The 25,416-nt window shown below is 21.8% G+C and overlaps 4 pseudogenes; 2 read left to right on the top strand and 2 right to left on the bottom strand.

Annotated features, from left to right (window-relative positions):
• Positions 1–1,611: 1,611 nt before the first annotated feature.
• LOC130452976 (cytochrome c oxidase subunit 1-like) lies at positions 1,612–2,371 on the bottom strand (annotated as a pseudogene).
• A 396-nt stretch (positions 2,372–2,767) lies between these two features.
• LOC130453058 (NADH-ubiquinone oxidoreductase chain 5-like) lies at positions 2,768–10,712 on the top strand (annotated as a pseudogene).
• A 3,015-nt stretch (positions 10,713–13,727) lies between these two features.
• Positions 13,728–16,864, bottom strand: LOC130453059 (cytochrome c oxidase subunit 1-like; annotated as a pseudogene).
• A 4,168-nt stretch (positions 16,865–21,032) lies between these two features.
• LOC130453060 (NADH-ubiquinone oxidoreductase chain 5-like) lies at positions 21,033–24,983 on the top strand (annotated as a pseudogene).
• The last annotated feature ends 433 nt before the right edge of the window (positions 24,984–25,416 follow it).

Raw genomic sequence — 25,416 nt, forward strand, 5'->3', positions numbered from 1 at the left:
CAGAGAAAAATATTGGCCTATTTCGTCTAGAAATGCCTGTAAAAAAATTACTAAAAATATGTAATTTGCACTGAAGCCCAACCTAAAGGTTTACAATATTTGAAGGGTGATCTTCTGGATGTTAGAATAAATGTTTATTCTCCATTTTTTAAATGTTGGGATAGATTTTGCTGATCCTTTTTTACTGGAAGATCGAAAAACGCGATTTCTTAAGTTGATTAGAAGTTTATATTCAGAAAAAGGATAAACAGATACTACAATCAATTAAAAAACAAAACAGAAACCAAACATCAAAATATGAATCATTTTTCCTTACCATATGTAGGTATAAGAACTTTCCCAAAAACTATCAAAGTATTTTCATAAATATGATATTAGTATAAGTCAAAAAGAACATAATACGTTATCCAAATATTTCACTAAATTTAAATCTAAAATACCAAATAACAAAAGAAATAATATTATATATCGAGTGCCTTGTACTAATTTGGACGCTGTCTATATAGGATAGACATCTCAGTATTTGGAAAATAGACTAAAAGGTGATCAATACGATTAAAAAATAAAACTGCATTAACGAACAATGGAATATAAAAAAAAACATAAATCCAATTATAAAGATTCAAAAATTCTTGGCACGGAATCTAACACACGAAAAAGAATATTTTTAGAAATGGTTCACATTCATAAGAACGAAAAAGCTATAAATGATAAAAAAGACCTAAATAATTTAAGTAAAATTTATACCTCTATTTTGTAAATTCTAATAAAACTACAAATAATTAATTTAATTACTGCTATTAGAACCAAGCTCTAATTTGATTTTTTTTTATTTCGATATTTATGATAAAGGTAATCTATAGATCAATATAAATACGCAAATTGTCAGTGTCAATATCATATTTTGATAAAGACTTAAAGAAAAGACGAAACGTCAAATTTATTTGTATTATCTTTCAAATTGAATAATAAAAACTAATTTTGAAGCAGAAGGTACCTAAAATCAAGAACATCAAGAATAGACATATATCAAAGGTCCAAGAAATATATATATATATATATATATATATATATATATATATAATGAGCGGTTTCTCATTGGGTAGGTGGCAATGAAAAACCAAATTGGACTAACTTTAATATATTTTCCAAGCTTTCGAATACTTATGTATTCATCGTCTGGGATTGAAATTATGGTCAAATACAATATAAAAAATATATATAAATGTATAAAAATAATTAAAATTTTACTTACAATAATTAATTAAGATTTTCGATGGTTTTGAAATGTATTAATTCTTGTAAAAATTTTAAATTCATAGGTTTCAAAATTCAATATTCAAATTCACGTTGATAGAAATATTCCATATATTTATACACCTTTACCATATATAAAATCAGTTACTCCTGAACTTTCTGGAATCTTTAAATAACAAAATATTAAAATAGCTTACAGTCAAACCCTTAATATTCAATCTATTTCTACTAATTGAATTATAAAACACCAATCAATAAATTACCTAACATAGTATATGAAATAGCTTGATAGATCTATCTAAGTATCAGATCCTGAATTTAAATGCTTAGTTGTGGAGGAAGAAATTGTAATCATTAAATTGAAGAATTTATTCTTAATGAAGTAATTCTTTTTGGTTGTATAGAGAAAGCTTCTCAAAAACTAAATAATAAAAAAATTACTCTAATAAGGGAAATTAAAGACCCAATTGATGAAACAATATTTCATAGAGTGAAAATATCAGGGTAATCTGAATATCGTCGTGGTATTCCTATTAGTCCTAAAAAATGTTGTGGAAAAAATGTTAAATTTACTCCAATAAATATAATAAAAAATTGAATTTTTAAGTAGAAATTATTTAAGGTTAGACCCGTGAATAAAGGGAATCATTGAACAATTCCTGCTATAATTGCAAATACTGCACCTATAGAAAGAACATAATGAAAGTGGGCTACAACATAATAAGTATCATGTAAAACAATATCAATTGAAGAATTAGCTAAGACTACTCCCGTTAATCCTCCAACTGTAAATAAAAAAATAAAGCGTGATGCTCATAATGTTGCTGGTCTTAGTTAGTTTTTAATCCATGAAAAGTAGCTAATAATATAAAAACTTTAATTCCACTAGGAACTACAATAATTATAGTAGCTGATGTGAAATAAGCTCGGGTGTCAACATCTATACCTACTGTAAATATATGATGAGCTCATACAATGAATCCTAGTAGTCCAATTGCTATTATGGCATAAATTAAACCTAATGTACCAAAAGCTTTTTTTTTCTTCTTTGTTGTCTAACAATATGAGAAATTAATACAAAACCAGGAATAATTAAAATATAAATTTTAGTATGTCCAAAAAATCAAAATAAATGTTGATATAAAATTGGGTCCCCTCCTCTGGCAATATCAAAAAAAGATGTATTCAAATTTCGATCAGTTAATAATATAATAATAGCCCCAGCTAAAACTGGTAGGGATAATAATAGAAGAATTGTTGTAATAACAACTAACAACTGCTCAAACAAATAAAGGTATACGGTCTAATGTCATATCTTTAGGTCGTATATTAATTACTGTATTAATAAAATTAATTGCTCCTAAAATAATTGAAGGTATACCAGCTAAATGTAAACTAAAAATAGCTAAGTCTACTGAAGATCCACCATGTGCGATATTAGATGAAAGGAGGGGATAAACCGTTCATCCTGTACCTGCACCTCAAAAACTTATATAATTTATTCGGGGATATGCTATGCCTTTATGGAGCACCGATTATTAAGGGAACTAATCAGTTTCCAAATCCACCGATTATATTTGGTATTACTATAAAAAAAAATTATGATAAATGAATGAGCAGTTACGATAACATTGTAAATTTGATCATTTCCAATTAAAGTTCCGGGTTTTCCCAATTCTGTGCGTATTAGTACTCTAAGGGAGGTACCAACTATTCCAGCTCAAATCCCAAAAATAAAATATAATGTTTCAATATCTTTATGATTTGTTGAAAACAACCATTTACTCAGTAAAATGACTGAGTTCAGGCGATAACTTGTAAATTTATTTATTAATATTAATATTCTTTTACCAAGCCTTATATTCAAGTATGATATTAAATTGCAAATATAAAGGTAAATAATTTTTAAGGCTTAGATCAAATATATAATCAACTTTGAAGGTTGATAGTTTAACTTAACTTAAATCCTTAAAGGATATTTAAAATCCTTGTGCAGAGGCATAAGCTAAGTAAAGTGAATGCATTTAAGAATAGAAAAATGAAATTGTTAAATTTTGTTGCTTTAATCAGATTTTCTACTATTAAAATAATTCGAGAGGAAAATGTTAATCGAATATAAAAGTATAGGGTAATTAATAATTAAGATTACTCTTAAAGTGTATATTTGACTTATGTTATTGATTACAATTCATTTAGGTAGGAATCCTGAAATGGCGGTAAACCTTCTAAAGATAAAAAATTTAAAATAAAAAATAATTTAATTAATTTATTCGTATTTAATGCATTAAAAAGTTGGTTTAGGTTAAATAAAAAAATAACGATATTTAAAGTAATAAAAAAATAAATAATAAAGTATACTTACCAAATTAACTTAGAATTTAATATTCCAGCAAGTATTCAACCAATATGATTAATTGAAGAATAAGCTATAATTTTTCACAGGCTTGTTTGACTTAATCCCAAAATTCCTCCTACAATAGAAGAAGTAATAATTACAAATGTTAAAAATTGAGGTATTCTTAAATTATACATCACTAAAATTATAGGGGCTAATTTTTGTCACGTTAATAAAATAAGATTGTTTATTCAATTTAGTCCTTCTATTATTTCAGGAAACCAGGAGTGAAAGGGGGCAGCTCCTAATTTTGTTAATATTGCTGAATTAAGAATTATTATTAATCAAGTCTCAGAACTAGGATTACATACCCTATTATTTTAAATGTAATTAAAAATATTAAATGAGTAAGAGTAATGTTCTTGAAAATTAAAAATTTTGGCGGTATTTTAGTCTTTTCAGAGGAACCTGTTCTGTAAATGATAATCCACGATTTAATTTTCTTATATTATTAGTTTGTATATCATCGTAATTGAATATTTTATTAAAATTATAAAAATTTAGAATTTAATATTATAAAATTTATCAGATCAAGGTGCAATTTATATATAATATTAATGGGTTACGATAAAAATATTTTTGGATAATTTTTATTATTAAAAATTTAAATTTGTATTTGATAGTAATTTTAATAAATTAATTAAAATGATTTTAGCTCTAAAATATGCACATATCGCCCGTCGCTTTCATATAATATGGAATAAGTCGTAGTAAGTAGACTTACTGGAAAGTGAGTCTAGAATACAAATTAGAGCTTGATTAAAAAGTCTTTTAGTTACATTAAAAAGTTAATTGTGAAATTCAATTTAATTTGAAATAAGAATTTTATTATTTTTTAAGTTATAAAGTTTTAATTTAAGTAAAATTTATTTTATTATTGAAAGAAAAAATTTATTTAATTATAGTAAATTGTATTGTGAAAGAGAATTTTATCATTAAAAAAAGAAAAATTGATTTTTTGTACCTTGTGTATCAGGGTTTATTAAATAATATTTATATATTTAATTTTTTCGAATTTAAAAGAGCTAAAAAATTAAAATTTTTATTGTAGAATAAATAATTTTAAATATTTTTTTTGTAATGAAATTTTATTCGTTTTTAAATATATCTAGTTTTTTAAGAAAAAAATTTAATTTATTTATTAATTAATATAAATATTTTTTAATATTATTATATTATTAATAGTTAATATTTTTAGGGATGAGCTTAAAAATAAATTTTTATTAGGATATTGATAATGAAATTATAGAATTAGGATTAAAAATTTTCATATTTTGAAGTATGTTATAATTTATAATTAAAATTATATAATTTTTATTTACTATAAATTTTATATTAAAATATAAATTTAAATATAAAAAATTTAGTAATAATGATAAAATTAGTATATAAATTTATAAGTTTAAAATTTTTTTATTAGGTTAAATAAAGGAATTCGGCAAATATTTTTTCGCCTGTTTATTAAAAACATGTCTTTTTGTGTTAAATTTAAAGTCTGGTCTGCCCTCTGAATATATTGAATAGCCGCGGTATTTTGACCGTGCTAAGGTAGCATAATCATTAGTTTTTTAATTGAAAGCTGGAATGAAGGGTTGAATGAAAAAAAGACTGTCTCTATTTAATTTTTATAATATTTTATTTTTAAGTTCAAAAGCTTAAATAATATTAAAAGACGAGAAGACCCTATAGAGTTTTATAATTTTTTATATAAAAGATTTAGAATTAATTTTTTTATATTTAAAAATTATTTGATTGGGGCGATTTAAAAATTTAATGAACTTTTTTTATATTTTTTTATTAATTAATAAATAATTGATCCAAATGTTTTGATTATAAGATAAAATTACCTTAGGGATAACAGCGTAATTTTATTAGAGAGTTCAAATCGATAATAATGGTTGCGACCTCGATGTTGGATTAAAGTTTATAATTGGTGCAGAAGCTAATTAATTAAGTCTGTTCGTCTTTTAAAATTTTACATGATCTGAGTTTAAACCGGTTTAAGCCCGGTTGGTTTCTATCTTTAATTAGATTTAACATTTTAGTACGAAAGGACCAAATGAAAAAAATATTTTTATATTTTGAATTAAAATAATTATTTTGGCAGATTAGTGCAATGAATTTAGAATCTTTAAATGTAATTTATATTACAAATAATACTTGATATTAAAAGATTTTTTAATAATTATAATTTCAAAATTAATTTTAATTATTTGTGTATTAATTAGAATTGCTTTTTTAACGTTGTTAGAAAGTAAGGTTTTAGGATAAATTCAGATTCGTAAAGGTTCAAATAAAGTAGGATTTATTGGTTTAATTCAACCTTTTAGGGAGGCCATTGAATTATTTAGTAAAGAGCAAATTTATCCTTTTATAGCAAATTTTAATCTATATTATTTATTTCCTATTTTTAATTTATTATTATCTTTATTTACATGAATATGTATACCATTTATTAGAATTAATATTAGGTTTAATTTAACGATTTTATTTTTTTTAGCTGTTTCAAGTTCAAGTGTTTATACAATCATATTAGCTGGCTGATATTACGTAGGCTTCCTTCAGTAGCACAAACAATTTCTTATGAAGTAAGATTAGCTTTAATTTTAATATCTTTTTTATTTTTAATTTTAAGTGTAAATTTAATTGATTTAATTGAATATCAAGAATTTATTTGATTCATGTATTTATTATTACCATTGTGTTTAAATGGTTAGTTTCAAGATTAGCTGAAACTAATCGAACACCTTTTGATTTTGCTGAAGGAGAATCAGAATTAGTTTCTGGATTTAATGTTGAATATAAATCCTTGATCGGATTTGCCATAATTTTTTTAGCGTAATATGGAAATATTTTGTTTATAAGAATAATATGTGTTTTTTTATTTATATGTAAGAATATCAATAATTTAGACTTATGAGTCTACTAATAAGAGCAATTGTTAAAGTTTGTATTAAGAGTATTAAACCACAAGTTAATACTACTACTTATAAAAATAAATATTAATGATAATATAAATAATATAGGAAAAAATATAATTATATCAGATATTAGTTTAAATAAAATATAAATTTTGGAGATTAATGATGAATATTATTTATATCTGAAGTTTTAAAAGAAACCTTATTTTTGGTTTACAAGACCAATATTTTATTTAAATTATTAAAACTTTAATGTCAATATATTTATTAATAATTATATTTTTTTCTGGTGGGTTAATATTTGTTTTAAATCGAAAACATTTATTAATAATATTATTAAGATTGGAATTTATTGTTATTTCTTTGAATTTTAGGTTATTTTTATATTTAAGAAATATAACTTATGAATATTTTTTTCTATGATTTATTTAACAATAAGAGTATGTGAAGAAGGATTAGGACTGTCTATATTAATTTTAATTGTTCGTATTCATGGTGATGATTATATTACAACTTTTTCATTTTTATGATAATGTATTTATTAGGGTTATTAATATTGATTTCTTTAAGTTTTAAGAGCTTTTGGTTAATACGGTAATTTTTTTTATCTTATCTTTCATATTTATTTTTAATAGGTGATTTTTTCAGCTTTTCAATATTTAATATTTTTTTAGGGTTACGATATATTGTCTTATTGTTTAATTTTTCTAGGTTTTTGAATTTGTAGCTTAATAATTTCAGCTAGAGTAAAATTGTATACTAATAATGAATATTATCATTTAGTAATAATAATTTTAATTATTTTATTATTAAGCTCATATTTGACATTTTTTCTCTTAATTTATGAATTTTTTATTTATATTTTGAAATTAGTTTAATTCCTACGTCAATGTTGATTATTGGTTGAGGATGTCAACCTGAGCGTTTAGAGGCTGATATCTATTTATTATTTCATACTTATTAATATTATTACCTATATAAATTATGATTTTTATATTTAATAGAAAAATATTATTTAACTATATTATTTGTATGCATCAAAATTCAACTTCTATTTTTACATTTTTATGTATTAATTTAATTTTTTTTGTTAAAATTCCAATATATTTTTACAGTTATGACTTCCTAAGGCACATGTAGAGGCCCCTATCTCTGGTTCAATAATTATATTAAAATTAGGAGGATATGGACTTTTACCGTTTATACTTATTTTTAAGCAATTTTTAATAAATTTAAATATTTTTTTATAATTATTTGTTTATTAGAGGGTTTTATTGTTTCTTTTATTTGTATTCGTCAAAGTGATATAAAATCTTTAATTACTTACTCTTCTGTTTCTCATATAAGTTTAGTTTTAGCGGGAATTATAACTTTAAATTATTGAGGATTATGAGGAGCTTTATTATATATTAGCTCATGGTTTCTGTTCTTCAGGTTTATTTTGTTTAGCTAATATTTCTTATGAACGAATTCATAGTCGAAGGCTATATTTAAATAAAGGTTTATTAAATATTATACCTAATTTAAGGTTAATTTGATTTTTGTTAGTTTCTTATAATATGGCTGCTCCACCTTTATTAAATTTAATAAGAGAAATTATATTAATCAATAGGATTTTATCTTTTAGTTTATTTAGTATATTATTTTTATCTTTAATATCATTTTTTAGAGCTGTTTATTTATTGTTTTTATATTCATATACTCAACATGGTCAATATTATTCAGGATTATATATATTTAATAGAGGGTTAATTCGTGAATATTTACTAATAATTTTACATTGGTTACCTTTAAATTTATTGTTTATAAAATTGGAATTTTTAGTACAATGAATTTAATCTAAATAGTTTAATAAAAATATTAGTTTGTGATACTAAAGATATAAATAAAGATTTTAAATTATTTGTTATATTTATTTTGTAATATTTTTATATTTGAGATTAATATTATTAGGATTTTCATTATATTTATTGATTATAAATTTAACTTATATTTTAGTTTAATTTGTTTCATTAATTTTTATTCGTCAAAGTGATATAAAATCTTTGATTGCTTATTCTTCTGTTTCTTATATAAGTTTAGTTTTAGCTGGAAATATAACTTTAAATTATTGGGGATTGTCGGGGTCTCTATTAATAATATTGGCTCATGGCTCATGTTCTTCAGGTTTATTTTGTTGAGCTAATATTTCTTATGAGCGTATTCATAGTCGAAGTTTATAATTAAATGAAGGTTTATTGAATATTATACCTAATTTGAGATTAATTTGATTTTCATTTTCTTCTAATATAGCTGCGCCTCCTTTGTTAAATTTAACAGGAGAAATTATATTAATTAATAAAATTTCAGCTTTTAGTTTATTTAGAATATTATTTTCATCTTTAATATCATTTTTAGGGCTGTTTATTCTTTATTTTTATATTCTTATACCCAGCATGGTTTGTGAAAATTTATTAATAATTTTACATTGATTACCTTCAAATCTACTTCTTATAAAAATAGAGTTTTTAGTTCAATGCATTTAATCTATTTTATATTTATTTATCTATTTTATATTTATGTATTATATTTATATTACTTTTATATTTAAGATTAGTATTATTAAGGTTCTCATTATATTTATTAATTATTAATTTATCCTATATTCTAGAATTTAATTTTTTAATAATAAATTCTAGTAATATTTATTTTGTTAGATTGAATATCTTTACTATTTATAAGTTTTGTTTTATTTAATTTTTCTATAGTAAGTTTTTATAGAGAAGAGTGTATATTGATTATAAATTTAACTTATATTTTAGAGCTTAATTTTATAATATTAAATTCTACTAATATTTATTTTGTTGTTTTGTTAGATTGAATATCTGTGTTGTTTATAAGTTTTGTTTTATTTATTTCTTCTATAGTAATTTTTTATAGGGAGGAATATATATCTGGGGATATTTATAAAAATCGATTTATTTTATTGGTTGTAATATTTGTTCTATCTATAATATTATTAATTATTTCACCAAATTTAATTTCTATTTTATTGGGTTGAGATGGATTGGGATTAGTTTCTTATTGTTTGGTTATTTATTATCAAAATTTAAAAAGTCTTAGAACTGGAATATTAACTGCTTTAAGTAATCGAATTGGTGATGTAGCTTTATGGATATCTATTGCTTGAATATTAAATTTTGGTAGATGAAATTTTATTTTTTATTTAGAAATTATAAAGGAAGATTATATTATACAATTAATTAGGTATTTAGTATTTTTAGCGGCAATAACAAAAAGGGCTCAAATTCCTTTTTCTTCTTGGTTGCCTGCTGCTATGGCTGCACCTACTCCTGTCTCTTCTTTAGTTCAATCTTCTACCTTAGTTACTGCTGGTGTTTATTTATTAATTCGTTTTAATTTTTCATTTAGTAATAATTTAATAATAATTTTATTATTTATTTCATCAATAACAATATTTATATCAGGTTTAGGGGCTAGTTTTGAATTTGATTTAAAAAAAATTATTGCTTTATCAACTTTAAGACAATTAGGTTTAATAATATCAATTTTAGCAATAGGGGAATATAAATCAGCATTTTTTCATTTATTAATTCATGCTTTATTTAAAGCTTTACTATTTATGTGTGCAGGTAATATTATTCATAACTTATTTAATTGTTCGTTTTATAGGTGGGTTAGTTAAACATTTACCTCTAACATGTACTTATTTAAATATTTGTAATTTATCTTTATGTGGTTTACCTTTTATATCAGGATTTTATTCTAAAGATTTAGTAGTTGAATTTATATCAATAAATTATTTAAATATTTATATTTATTTAATTTTTCATATTTCTATTGGATTAACCATTTCTTATAGGTTTCGTTTAACTTATTATTCAATAATTGGAAGTTTTAATTTTATGTCTTTGCATATTATTCAAGAAGGAAGAATAATTATATTAAAAGGAATAAGAGGGTTAATTTTATTTGTTGTTTTTAGAGGTAGATTATTTTCATGATTACTTTTTTCTACACCTTATTTTATTTGTTTAACTTTTTTTATAAAAATATTAACTTTATTTGTAATTATAATTGGAGGGTGGTTAGGGTATGAATTAGCTAAATTTAAACTTTCTTATCAATTATTAACTTTAAAATTTTTAACTTCAAGGTTATTTATAAGTATAATATGAAATATGCCTTATTTATCTACATTAGGGGTTAATTATTTACCGTTATATATAGGAAAATTATATTTAAAAATTTTTGATCAAGGTTGATTAGAATATTATGGTGGTCAACAAATATCAAAAAATTTGAAAATGTTAACTTTAATACAATTATTAATCATTTAAAAATTTATTTATTATTATTAATTTTTTTATTAATATTTTTATTATTAAATATTTACTTAAATAGCTTATAAAGAGTGTAATTTTGAAGAAATTAAGGAAGTTAAAGACTTTTAAGTATTTATAAGAAAAAATCTAATTTTACAATGAAAATGTAATGTTTTTTTTAAACTATATAAATAGAAATAAAAACAAAATTTCATTGCTTGAGAATTAAGTTAGAAGCTTATTCTTAATTTTCTTATTTCTTTGATTGGAGAATAACTCATTTTGATCATTAACAGTGATAGACCTCTTTTTGGATTCAATTAAAAATAAGGATTTATATAAAATCAAACTTTTAGGTCGAAACTAAATACAATATTTTGCTTCTTATTTAAGATAAATTGATTTATTCAATAATTTTTAAATGCAACTTAAATGTTATAATTAACTATTATCCTAATTAATTCAATTTAATGCTCCTTGGTTTCATTCATGGTATAAACCTCACAGTAAAATAAAAATAAAGATAATTAAAATTATTGAATAATTTATAATGTTAGTTGATTTTTTGATTGGAAGTCAAATATAATTTTTATATTATATAAATTATCTACCTCATCAATATATAGAAATATATAAGAATAATCATACTACATCAACAAAGTGTCAGTATCAGGCAGCTGCTTCAAATCCGAAATGGTGGATAGAAGAAAAATGATTTAAAAATTGACGAATTGTACAAATTAATAAAAATGTTGTTCCAATAATTACATGTAAACCATGGAATCCTGTTGCTATGAAAAAAGAAGAGCCATAAACTGAATCTGCAATAGAAAACGGAGCTTCGATATATTCATATCCTTGTAGGATTGTAAAGTAGATTCCTAGAATAACTGTAAAAATTAATCCTTGGAGGCCTTGAGTAAAATTATTTTCTATCAATCTGTGATGGACTCATGTTACAGTTAATCCTGATGTTAATAAAATTAAAGTGTTAAGAAGAGGAATTTCAATTGGGTTGAATGTTTGGATTCCTTTAGGAGGTCATAATAATCCTAATTCAATTCTAGGAGCTAATGATCTATGGAAAAATTCTCAAAAAAAAGAAATAAAAAAAATACTTCAGATGTAATAAATAAAATTATACCTCAACGTAATCCTTTAGTAACTAAGAAAGTGTGTAATCCTTGATAGGTCCCTTCTCGAACGATATCCCGTCATCATTGATATATAATTAATATTGTAATTAATAACCCGATTATTAATAGGTTATTATTATATAAATGAAATCATTTAATTAATCCTATTATTGTAGTTATAGCTCCTAATGCCCCTAATAAAGGCCATGGGCTAATATCAACTAAGTGAAAAGGGTGATTTTTATGTATCGAGATTAATTTACTTGTTTAAAATATAAAGTTCTTAAAATAGTAAAAACGTAAGATTGAATAATTGCAACTGCTGATTCGAGTGTTAAAAGTGAAATTTGAACAATAATTAGTAAATTTACTGAGGTAATTGTTATTATTGGTCCTGTGTTACCCAACAAAGTTATTAATAAATGACCAGCAATTATATTTGCTGATAAACGGATAGCCAAGGTTCCGGGTCGAATTACGTTTCTAATAGTTTCAATACATACAATAAAAGGTATAAGAATTGGAGGAGTTCCTTGAGGAACTAAATGAGCTAATATATGAATAGTATTATTTAATCACCCATAAATTATAAATCTTACTCATAATGGTAGAGCTAATCTTAACGTTAAAGTTATATGCCTTGTTCTTGTAAAAATATAAGGGAATAAACCTAAGAAATTATTAAATAAAATAATAGAAGATAAAGAAATAAAGATTAAGGTTCTTCCTTGCGATTTATAATTTCCTAATAAAATTTTAAATTCTTTATGTAAAGTTAAAATAATTTTATTTCAAAAAATATTAAATCGTGAAGGAACTAATCAAAATAATGGAGGAATAATTCTTAATCCAATTAAGGTTCTTAATCAATTTAATGAAAAGTTAAAATTTGAACTAGGATCAAATGATGAGAATAAATTTATTATCATTTTCAATTAAAATTTATTTTATTAGTTTTAGTTTCAGTTGTTTCAATTTTATAAAAAAAAATTAAAATAATTTAAATTATTAAAACAAAAGAAGATTCTTAAAAAGAAAAATATTAATGTTAATCAGTATAAAGGTATTATTTGTGGAATTAAAAATTATCAAAATGATTATTTTAGCTTGACAAGCTAATGTTATAAATTAACTAAATTTCCGTTATAATATTATAGATGATTTAAAATTCCATTGCTTAATTTCAGCCATCTAATGATAATTCAATTATTTTAATAATTCATTTAGAAAAGTATTTATGTGAGATCTATGGTTAGATCCACAAATTTCTGAACATTGTCCGTAAAATATTCCTGATCGATTAATTGAAAATCTTGTTTGATTTAATCGTCCCGGAGTACCATCAATTTTTACTCCTAGTGAATGAATTGTTCATGAATGAATCACATCTGCAGATGTAACTAATAATCGAATATGTATTTGATTCAAAATGGAATTATTACCCGGTTTTCTACATCTAAAAGACGAAAATTAAATGAATTTATATCATTAATTGGAACTATATATGAGTCAAATTCAATAGTTTTAAAATCTGAATATTCATAAGATCAGTATCATGATGTCCAATTGTTTTAATAGTAATTATTGGGTTATTAATTTCATCTAGGATGTAGATTAATCGAAGTGAAGGAATAGCAATAAAAACTAAAATAATAGTTGGTAAAATAGTTCAAATAATTTCAATTAATTGACCTTCTAATAAGTAACGATGTAAAAATTTATTAAAAAATAATGAAAATAGTAATTGTCCTACTAAAACAGTAATAATTACTAAAATTATTAAAGCATGATCATGAAAATATGATAATTGTTCTATTAAAGGTGATGCTCTATCTTGTAATATGAAACTTTTTCAAGTTGAAATTTCTAAAAAAAGTTTAAACTTTATGTTTGGGGTTTAAGTCCAATGCACTAATCTGCCATATTAGAAATTAGCAGATAATATTGATAATTCAGAATAACTGTGTTCTGCTGGTGGGTTAAATTGTAATCATTCAATTGAAGAATTCATTCTTAATGAACTAATTCTTTTTCGTTGTATAGAGAAAGCCTCTCAAAAAATAAATAATAAAAAAATTACTCTAATAAGGGAAATTAAAGACCCAATTGATGAAACAATATTTCATAGAGTAAAAATATCAGGGTAATCTGAATATCGTCGTGGTATTCCTATTAGTCCTAAAAAATGTTGTGGAAAAAATGTTAAATTTACTCCAATAAATATAATAAAAAATTGAATTTTTAAGTAGAAATTATTTAAGGTTAGACCCGTGAATAAAGGGAATCATTGAACAATTCCTGCTATAATTGCAAATACTGCACCTATAGAAAGAACATAATGAAAGTGGGATACAACATAATAAGTATCATGTAAAACAATATCAATTGAAGAATTAGCTAAGACTAGTCCCGTTAATCCTCCAACTGTAAATAAAAAAATAAATCCTAGTGTCCATAATTTTGCCGGTCTATAATTAATTCTCGATCCATGAAAAGTAGCTAATCATCTAAAAACTTTGATTCCAGTAGGAACTGCAATAATTATAGTAGCTGATGTAAAATAAGCTCGAGTGTCTACATCTATGCCTACTGTAAATATATGATGAGCTCAAACAATAAACGCTAATAAACCAATTGCTATTACAGCATAAATTATTCCTAATGTCCCAAAAGCTTATTTTTTTCTACTCTCTTGTCTTACAATACGAGAAATTAAACCAAAACCTGTGAGAATTAAAATATAAACTTCAGGGGGTCCAAAAAATCAAAATAAATGTTGATATAAGATTGGGTCCCCACCTCCAGCAGGGTCAAAAAAAGAAGTATTCAGATTTCGATCAGTTAATAATATAGTAATAGCTCCTGCTAAAACTGGTAAAGATAATAGTAAAAGGATTGCTGTAATTACAACAGCTCATATAAATAAAGGTATTCGATCTAAAGTTATACCTTTAGGTCGTATATTAATTACTGTAGTAATAAAATTAATAGCACCTAGAATTGACGAAATTCCAGCTAAGTGTAAACTAAAAATGGCTAAATCTACTGAAGATCCTCAATGTGCAATATTAGATGAAAGAGGGGGGTAAACTGTTCATCCAGTTCCTGCACCCCTTTCTACAATTCTTCTTATAATTATAAGAAATAAAGAGGGAGGTTATAATCAAAAACTTATATTATTTATTCGGGGAAAGGCTATATCTGGGGCACCAATTATTAAAGGGATTAATCAGTTTCCAAAACCTCCAATTATAATTGGCATTACCATAAAAAAAATTATGATAAATGCATGAGCAGTTACGATTACATTATAAATTTGATCATTTCCAATCAAAGTTCCGGGTCTTCCTAACTCTGTTCGTACTAGTACTCTAAGGGAAGTACTTACTATTCCAGCCCAGATTCCAAAAATAAAATATAATGTTCCAATATCTTTATGATTTGTTGAAAACAACCATTTATTCGGTAAAATGGCCGAGTTCAGGCGATAAATTGTAAATTTATTTATTAATATTAATATTCTTTTACCAAGCCTTATAATCAAGTATGATATTAAATTGCAAATATAAAGGTAAATAATTTTTAAGGCTTAGATCAAATAAATAATCAACTTTGAAGGTTGATAATTTAACTTAACTTAAATCCTTAAAGTAAAGTAAAGTAAATACATTCAAAAATAAAAAGATAAAATTGTTAAATTTTGTTGGTTTAACTAGATTTTCTGTTATTAAAATAGTTAATAAAGAAAATGTTAACCGAATATAAAAGTATAAGGTAATTAACGTTGTAATGATTAAAATTAATCTTAGAGAATATATTTTATTTAAAATTAAGTTATTAACTACAATTCATTTTGGAAGAAACCCTAAAAAGGGGGGTAAACCCCCTAAAGATAAAAAATTTAAAATAAAAAATAATTTCATTAATTTATTCGTATTCAATGCATTAAAAAGCTGGTTTAGGTTAAATAAATTTAGTTTTATAAAAAAAAATAATAATATTTAACCTAATAAAAAAATAGATAATAAAATATACTAATCAAATTAAGTAATTTAGAATTCATTATTCCTGCGAGTATTGAACCAATATGATTAATTGAAGAATAAGCTATAATTTTTCGTAAACTTGTTTGATTTAATCCTAAAATTCCTCCTACAATAAAAGAAGTAATAATTACAAATGTTAAAAATTGGGTTATACTTAAATTATACATCACTAAAATTATAGGGGCTAATTTTTGTCATGTTAATAAAATAAGTCCGTTTATTCAATTTAATCCATCTATTACTTCGGGAAATCAGGAGTGAAAGGGAGCAGCTCCTAATTTTGTTAATAATGCTGAGTTAAGGGTTATCATTAATCAAGTATCAGAATTATTAGGGATATCATCTGAGGAGATTAATGATATAATTACAGCAAATAAAATAATAGTAGAGGCTAAGGCTTTGGTAATAAAATATTTTAAAGATGCTTCTGCAGGGTAAATATTTTTATTTGATTTTATTAAAGGGATAATTCTTAAAAGATTAATTTCAAGACCAATTCATGTATTAAATGAAGAATAAGCTGAAACTGAAATTAATGTCCCAATTATTATTGAGTTAAAGAATAGTATTTTATATAATTTTATTATTAAAAAGGAAAGAAACCTTTATAAATGGGGTATGAACCCAGTAGCTTAAATTTAGCTTACCTTTTTTACACTTTAATATGAGATGTATATTAACTTTTGATGTTAAAAGAAATAGTTTAATCTATTAAGTGTAATTTTTTTGGGGGGTGTATTACACATAATTAATTCTATCAAAATTACCCTTTTTTCAGGCACATCATTATTTTTTTAAAAAACAAGTTTTTAGTTAAACATAAAGTTTTTAATTTACCAAAAAAAGTAATTTAAAAAAATTTTTTTTTTAGAAAAAAAATGTGCATTTTTGTGCATTTTTTGCACATTTTTTGCATCAGGATTTTGTGCATTTTTTTGTAAATTTTTTTACACTAACGGTAAAAGTCAATGAATCATGAAAATTTTCTTTAAAAATTTCAAGTATATGGGTTTTTCTAATATAAATGTTTAATTAATTAAAATAATAGAAATGTAGATATCACCCAAGAGTATATTTAGTATGAGATTTTTAATAATGTTAATAGTTTCTAGTAACTTTATATAAATATAAATAATAATAATTTATAAACTATTAAACTTATGAATTAATTCGATTGTTATATATATAGAAAACTATTACAAAGTTTAAAGACTTAAATTGAAAATCCCAGAAAGAGAATCATTTAGATCTTATTTACCATATTATCAATTTATGAATGGAGAATTATTAATATTATATTAAACCATAATATATTTATAAGTATATCACGTATAAATTTATAAAGAATATAAATTAATTAAATATTATATAATTCTTTAATTAATATAACTTTTATTTACCTATAAAAAAACCTCTTTTTTTAATAATAAAATAAGGTTTCATATGATTAGAGGATTTAATTTGTTAAAAATTGTTTTATTTTTATATAAAATTCAAATAATTGAACAATAAAAATATAGAATTTTTGGGATATAGTTTGTTTTTATGTCTATATTTTATTAAAATTATCAAAAGTTTAAGTTTAAAAATAATTTTCATAAAATTCAATTTTTTTATAAAAAATTCAAAAAAAATATTTTTTTCTTTATTATTTTAGTTAGTTAATTTGATTTTTAAAATTATTTAAAATTATAGCTTAATAGTTACTTTTTTTTAAAAAACCTCCATTTTTTTGTTAATAGAAAATTTTAAAGAGTTGTATTTTTATTAAATTTTGAGGTTAAAATTTTTAATTTATGGGATGAATTTAACTGAAAATTTGAATCAATTATTTTGTAATTTGCATTAAGGGGTACGGGTCAATTTAATTTATGGAATTAATTTAACTGAAAATTTGAATCAATTATTTTGTAATTTGCATTAAGGGGTACGGGTCAATTTAATTTATGGAATTAATTTAACTGAAAATTTGAATCAATTATTTTGTAACTTGCATTAAGGGGTACGGGTCAATTTAATTTATGGAATTGATTTAACTGAAAATTTGAATCAATTATTTTGTAACTTGCATTAAGGGGTGCAGGTCAATTTAATTTATGGAATGTATTTGACTGAAAATTTGAATCAATTATTTTGTAACTTGCATTAAGGGGTGCAGGTCTATTTAATTTATTTAAATTTTTAGGTTATTAAATTAGGATTTTATTAAAAATTGTTACTTAGTTCTCATATAGGAAAAGAATTTGATTTTGTCATAAAATTTTAAATTAAAATAGGTTAAAATTTAAAAAATAAATTTGAAGAATAATTTGTTTTCAATTTAAGTCAGTGGGAAAAATTTTTACAGGCAGGAAGTTCATTTTATGTTTATTTAATTGTTTATATTTTGAAAGTTTTATTTTAACTTGAAAATTAGGTGTTATTTTTTATTATGTGTAAATTATTTTATAGAAGAATTTAACAGTGATTAAAATTATATATTAGAGAAATTTAGATTTAGAAATAGTAAGTATTATTAACAAAATTTGTGCCAGCAGTTGCGGTTATACAAATAATATAATTTAATTTTATTAATAGAAATTAGTGGTAAATAATAATTTTAATATGAAATTTAATAAGAGAAATTTAAAAATTTTATTTAAAAATTTAAATTTGTTAATGAGGTTTAAAAATTTAAAGTATAGACTAGGATTAGAATCCCTATTATTTTAAATGTAATTAAAAATATTAAATGAGTAATAGTAATGTTCTTGAAAATTAAAAATTTTGGCGGTATTTTAGTCTTTTCAGAGGAACCTGTTCTGTAAATGATAATCCACGATTTAATTTACTTATATTATTAGTTTGTATATCATCGTAATTGAATATTTTATTAAAATTATAAAAATTTAGAATTTAATATTATAAAATTTATCAGATCAAGGTGCAATTTATATATAATATTAATGGGTTACGATAAAAATATTTTTGGATAATTTTTATTATTAAAAATTTAAATTTGTATTTGATAGTAATTTTAATAAATTAATTAAAATGATTTTAGCTCTAAAATATGCACATATCGCCCGTCGCTTTCATATAATATGGAATAAGTCGTAGTAAGTAGACTTACTGGAAAGTGAGTCTAGAATACAAATTAGAGCTTGATTAAAAAGTATTTTAGTTACATTAAAAAGTTAATTGTGAAATTCAATTCAATTTGAAATAAGAATTTTATTATTTTTTAAGTTATAAAGTTTTAATTTAAGTAAAATTTATTTTATTATTGAAAGAAAAAATTTATTTAATTATAGTAAATTGTATTATGAAAGAAAATTTTATCATTAAAAAAAGAAAAATTGATTTTTTGTACCTTGTGTATCAGGGTTTATTAAATAATATTTATATATTTAATTTTTTCGAATTTAAAAGAGCTAAAAAATGAAAATTTTTATTGTAGAATAAATAATTTTAAATATTTTTTTTGTAATGAAATTTTATTCGTTTTTAAATATATCTAGTTTTTTAAGAGAAAAATTTAATTTATTTATTAATTAATATAAATATTTTTTAATATTATTATATTATTAATAGTTAATATTTTTAGAGATGAGCTTAAAAATAAATTTTTATTAGGATATTGATAATGAAATTATAGAATTAGGATTAAAAATTTTCATATTTTGAAGTATGTTATAATTTATAATTAAAATTATATAATTTTTATTTACTATAAATTTTTTATTAAAATATAAATTTAAATATAAAAAATTTAGTAATAATGATAAAATTAGTATATAAATTTATAAGTTTAAAATTTTTTTATTAGGTTAAATAAAGGAATTCGGCAAATATTTTTTCGCCTGTTTATTAAAAACATGTCTTTTTGTGTTAAATTTAAAGTCTGGTCTGCCCTCTGAATATATTGAATAGCCGCGGTATTTTGACCGTGCTAAGGTAGCATAATCATTAGTTTTTTAATTGAAAGCTGGAATGAAGGGTTGAATGAATGTCTCTATTTAATTTTTATAATATTTTATTTTTAAGTTCAAAAGCTTAAATAATATTAAAAGACGAGAAGACCCTATAGAGTTTTATAATTTTTTATATAAAAGATTTAGAATTAATTTTTTTATATTTAAAAATTATTTGATTGGGGCGATTTAAAAATTTAATGAACTTTTTTTATATTTTTTTATTAATTAATAAATAATTGATCCAAATGTTTTGATTATAAGATAAAATTACCTTAGGGATAACAGCGTAATTTTATTAGAGCTAATAATGATTGCGACCTCGATGTTGGATTAAAGTTTATAATTGGTGCAGAAGCTAATTAATTAAGTCTGTTCGTCTTTTAAAATTTTACATGATCTGAGTTTAAACCGGTTTAAGCCAGATTGGTTTCTATCTTTAATTAAATTTAACATTTTAGTACGAAAGGACCAAATGAAAAAAATATTTTTATATTTTGAAATAAAATAATTATTTTGGCAGATTAGTGCAATGAATTTAGAATCTTAAAATGTAATTTATATTACAAATAATACTTGATATTAAAAGATTTTTTAATAATTATAATTTCAAAATTAATTTTAATTATTTGTGTATTAATTAGAATTGCTTTTTTAACGTTGTTAGAAAGTAAGGTTTTAGGATAAATTCAGATTCGTAAAGGTCCAAATAAAGTAGGATTTATTGGTTTAATTCAACCTTTTAGGGAGGCCATTGAATTATTTAGTAAAGAGCAAATTTATCCTTTTATAGCAAATTTTAATCTATATTATTTATCTCCTATTTTTAATTTATTATTATCTTTATTTATATGAATATGTATACCATTTATTAGAATTAATATTAGGTTTAATTTAACGATTTTATTTTTTTTAGCTGTTTCAAGTTCAAGTGTTTATACAATCATATTAGCTGGCTGATATTACGTAGGCTTCCTTCAGTAGCACAAACAATTTCTTATGAAGTAAGATTAGCGTTAATTTTAATATCTTTTTTATTTTTAATTTTAAGTGTAAATTTAATTGATTTAATTAAATATCAAGAATTTATTTGATTCATGTATTTATTATTACCATTGTGTTTAAATGGTTAGTTTCAAGATTAGCTGAAACTAATCGAACACCTTTTGATTTTGCTGAAGGAGAATCAGAATTAGTTTCTGGATTTAATGTTGAATATAAATCCTTGATCGGATTTGTCATAATTTTTTTAGCGTAATATGGAAATATTTTGTTTATAAGAATAATATGTGTTTTTTTATTTATATGTAAGAATATCAATAATTTAGACTTATGAGTCTACTAATAAGAGCAATTGTTAAAGTTTGTATTAAGAGTATTAAACCACAAGTTAATACTACTACTTATAAAAATAAATATTAATGATAATATAAATAATATAGGAAAAAATATAATTATATCAGATATTAGTTTAAATAAAATATAAATTTTGGAGATTAATGATGAATATTATTTATATCTGAAGTTTTAAAAGAAACCTTATTTTTGGTTTACAAGACCAATATTTTATTTAAATTATTAAAACGTTAATGTCAATATATTTATTAATAATTATATTTTTTTCTGGTGGGTTAATATTTGTTTTAAATCGAAAACATTTATTAATAATATTATTAAGATTGGAATTTATTGTTATTTCTTTGAATTTTAGGTTATTTTTATATTTAAGAAATATAACTTATGAATATTTTTTTCTATGATTTATTTAACAATAAGAGTATGTGAAGAAGGATTAGGACTGTCTATATTAATTTTAATTGTTCGTATTCATGGTGATGATTATATTACAACTTTTTCATTTTTATGATAATGTATTTATTAGGGTTATTAATATTGATTTCTTTAAGTTTTAAGAGCTTTTGGTTAATACGGTAATTTTTTTTATCTTATCTTTCATATTTATTTTTAATAGGTGATTTTTTGAGCTTTTCAATATTTAATATTTTTTTAGGGTTACGATATATTGTCTTATTGTTTAATTTTTCTAGGTTTTTGAATTTGTAGCTTAATAATTTCAGCTAGAGTAAAATTGTATACTAATAATGAATATTATCATTTAGTAATAATAATTTTAATTATTTTATTATTAAGCTCATATTTGACATTTTTTCTCTTAATTTATGAATTTTTTATTTATATTTTGAAATTAGTTTAATTCCTACGTCAATGTCGATTAATGGTTGAGGATGTCAACCTGAGCGTTTAGAGGCTGATATCTATTTATTATTTCATACTTATTAATATTATTACCTATATAAATTATGATTTTTATATTTAATAGAAAAATATTATTCAACTATATTATTTGTATGCATCAAAATTCAACTTCTATTTTTACATTTTTATGTATTAATTTAATTTTTTTTGTTAAAATTCCAATATATTTTTACAGTTATGACCTCCTAAGGCACATGTAGAGGCCCCTATCTCTGGTTCAATAATTATATTAAAATTAGGAGGATATGGACTTTTACCGTTTATACTTATTTTTAAGCAATTTTTAATAAATTTAAATATTTTTTTATAATTATTTGTTTATTAGAGGGTTTTATTGTTTCTTTTATTTGTATTCGTCAAAGTGATATAAAATCTTTAATTACTTACTCTTCTGTTTCTCATATAAGTTTAGTTTTAGCGGGAATTATAACTTAACTTAACTTAACTTAAATTATTGAGGATTATGAGGAGCTTTATTACATATTAGCTCATGGTTTCTGTTCTTCAGGTTTATTTTGTTTAGCTAATATTTCTTATGAACGAATTCATAGTCGAAGGCTATATTTAAATAAAGGTTTATTAAATATTATACCTAATTTAAGGTTAATTTGATTTTTGTTAGTTTCTTATAATATGGCTGCTCCACCTTCATTAAATTTAATAAGAGAAATTATATTAATCAATAGGATTTTATCTTTTAGTTTATTTAGTATATTATTTTTATCTTTAATATCATTTTTTAGAGCTGTTTATTTATTGTTTTTATATTCATATACTCAACATGGTCAATATTATTCAGGATTATATATATTTAATAGAGGGTTAATTCGTGAATATTTACTAATAATTTTACAATTACATTTAAATTTATTGTTTATAAAATTGGAATTTTTAGTACAATGAATTTAATCTAAATAGTTTAATAAAAATATTAGTTTGTGATACTAAAGATATAAATAAAGATTTTAAATTATTTGTTATATTTATTTTGTAATATTTTTATATTTGAGATTAATATTATTAGGATTTTCATTATATTTATTGATTATAAATTTAACTTATATTTTAGTTTAATTTGTTTCATTAATTTGTATTCGTCAAAGTGATATAAAATCTTTGATTGCTTATTCTTCTGTTTCTTATATAAGTTTAGTTTTAGCTGGAAATATAACTTTAAATTATTGGGGATTGTCGGGGTCTCTATTAATAATATTGGCTCATGGCTCATGTTCTTCAGGTTTATTTTGTTGAGCTAATATTTCTTATGAGCGTATTCATAGTCGAAGTTTATAATTAAATGAAGGTTTATTGAATATTATACCTAATTTGAGATTAATTTGATTTTCATTTTCTTCTAATATAGCTGCGCCTCCTTTGTTAAATTTAACAGGAGAAATTATATTTATCTATTTTATCTATTTTATATTTATGTATTATATTTATATTACTTTTATATTTAAGATTAGTATTATTAAGGTTCTCATTATATTTATTAATTATTAATTTATCCTATATTCTAGAATTTAATTTTTTAATAATAAATTCTAGTAATATTTATTTTGTTAGATTGAATATCTTTACTATTTATAAGTTTTGTTTTATTTAATTTTTCTATAGTAAGTTTTTATAGAGAAGAGTGTATATCTGGGTATATATATATATATATATATATATATATATATATATATATATATATATATATATATATATATATATATATATATATATATATATATATATATATATATATATAAATCGGTTTATTTCATTGGTTGTAATATTTGTTTTTTAGGTTTAGTTTCTCATTGTTCACTAATTTATCATCAAAATTTAGAAAAATTCATAACTGGAATATTAGCTACTTCAAGAAATCCAATTGGTGATGTAACATTAGTAAAATCGATTGTTTGAATATTAAATTTTGGTAGATGAAATTTTATTTTTTATTTAGAAATTATAAAAGAAGATTATATTATACAATTAATTAGATATTTAGTAGTTTTAGCAGCAATAACAAAAAGATATCAAATTCCTTTTTCTTCTTGGTTGCCTGCTGCTATGGCTGCACCTACTCCTGTCTCTTCTTTAGTTCAATATTCTACCTTAGTTACTGCTGGTGTTTATTTATTAATTCGTTTTAATTTTTCATTTAGTAATAATTTAATAATAACTTTATTATTTATTTCATCAATAACAATATTTATATCAGGTTTAGGAGCTAATTCTGAATTTGATTTAAAAAAAATTATTGCTTCATCAACATTGAGGCAATTAGGTTTAATAATATTTATTTTAGCATTAGGAGAATATAAATCAGCATTTTTTAATTTATTAATTCTTGCCTTATTTAAAGCTCTATTCTTTATGTGTTGGTAATATTATTCATAATTTATTTAATTGCCAAGATATTCGTTCAATAGGAGATTTAGTTAAACATTTGCCTTTAACATGTACTTATTTTAATATTTGTAATTTATCTTTATGTGGTTTGCCTTTTATATCAGGGTTTTATTGTAAGGATTAGTTGTTGAATTTATATCAATAAATTATTTACATATTTTTATTTATTCAATTTTATTTTATATTTCTATTGGATTAACAGTGTCTTATAGATTACGTTTAACTAATTATTCAATAACTGGGTCCTTTCATTTCTTCACATGTCATTCATGAGAGAAGAATAATTATATTAAAAGTAATAAGGGGCTCAATTTGATTTGTAATTTTTAGTGGGAGAATATTTTCATGATTAATTTCTTCTACCCCTTATTTTATTTGTCTTACATTTTTTATAAAGTATTATAATGTTACAATGAAAATGTAATGTTTTTTTTAAACTATATAAATAGAAATAAAAACAAAATTTCATTGCTTAAGAATTAAGTTAGAAGCTTATTCTTAATTTTCTTATTTCTTTGATTGGAGAATCACTCATTTTGATCATTAACAGTGATAGACCTCTTTTTGGATTCAATTAAAAATAAGGATTTATATAAAATCAAACTTTTAGGTCGAAACTAAATACAATATTTTGCTTCTTATTTAAGATAAATTGATTTATTCAATAATTTTTAAATGCAACTTAAATGTTATAATTAACTATTAT

The sequence above is a fragment of the Diorhabda sublineata genome, chromosome 2, assembly GCF_026230105.1.
Source record: "Diorhabda sublineata isolate icDioSubl1.1 chromosome 2, icDioSubl1.1, whole genome shotgun sequence".
NCBI lineage: Eukaryota > Metazoa > Arthropoda > Insecta > Coleoptera > Chrysomelidae > Diorhabda > Diorhabda sublineata.